Raw genomic sequence first — 1,089 nt, forward strand, 5'->3', positions numbered from 1 at the left:
AGAGAGAGAGAGAGAGAGAGAGAGAGAGAGAGAGAGAGAGAGAGAGAGAGAGAGAGAGGGGGGGAGGTGGAGAAAAAGAGAGATAAATGGGAGTGGGGATGGGGGGATTGAAAAGGGAGAATAAGGAGGTTTAACTACTCGGAAAAAAAAAACAGATTGGGGGGTGGGGGGTGAGAGGGGGGTTAAGGATGAAGATGAAAGAGAGATAATTTTTGTGTCTATTTTTTGGAGGGGGTGGAGGGGTTAAGGATGAAGATGAAAGAGAGAGTATTTTTTGTCTATGGTTGGGAGGGCAAGGGTGGGTGGGGGTAGGTGTAGGTTGAATGAGCCTAACATCACTGCGCACTCTCTCGTCAAACACATAAAATTATTTTCAGCGCTCCTAGCAGGAAGAAATACGTCAAAAGAAAAGAAGACTAGCCCAAGGTTAGGCCGTGATTGATTACAAATCTATCGACAAGCATTGATTGGCTCGAGTCGGCGATCCTGATACTTGTGCTGAGGTGATCAGCGTTAAGTTGAACAGCTTTGATTAGAGGTTGGAAAAGCTACTGGGGTTTTTTAAGGAATGCTCGTTATATAATTCACCCACTCCCTATCATGTAATTTCAATCTATCCAATACTCGCTCCCCACCCCACCCCTTTCCCTCCTAACCCACTTTTTTTAGCCCGCCTCGCACGTTCTTTTTCCGCCTGTCTTCTCTTTCTCCTTCTCTTTAGCGTCATCTTCTCTGCCTCCTACTTTCTTTCTTTCACTCTTTTTTTCTTTCTTTCTTTCTCTTTCTTTTTTTTTTTGTTTGTTCTTTTTTAGTGTGCGCCTTCGTTATTTTTTCTGTTCGTTTTTTTTCCGTTTTTGTGTGCATCCTACGTTATTTCTTCCTTTCACAAATTACCATTCCTATCTCTGTTTTATGCTTTCACGTTTTCAAAACATGCACATTCATATGAGGAATCTGCTATTGCTATTGTAATTTGTAAATATGTGTATTTTTATGTCCGTGTCTTAGCATGTCTTTTCGTTTATGGATGTCTCACGGTATGCGCTTGGACCAGTTTTGTACGTGTGTGTGTGTGTGTGTGTGTGTGTG

This window comes from Aplysia californica, unplaced genomic scaffold, assembly GCF_000002075.1.
Source record: "Aplysia californica isolate F4 #8 unplaced genomic scaffold, AplCal3.0 scaffold00488, whole genome shotgun sequence".
NCBI lineage: Eukaryota > Metazoa > Mollusca > Gastropoda > Aplysiida > Aplysiidae > Aplysia > Aplysia californica.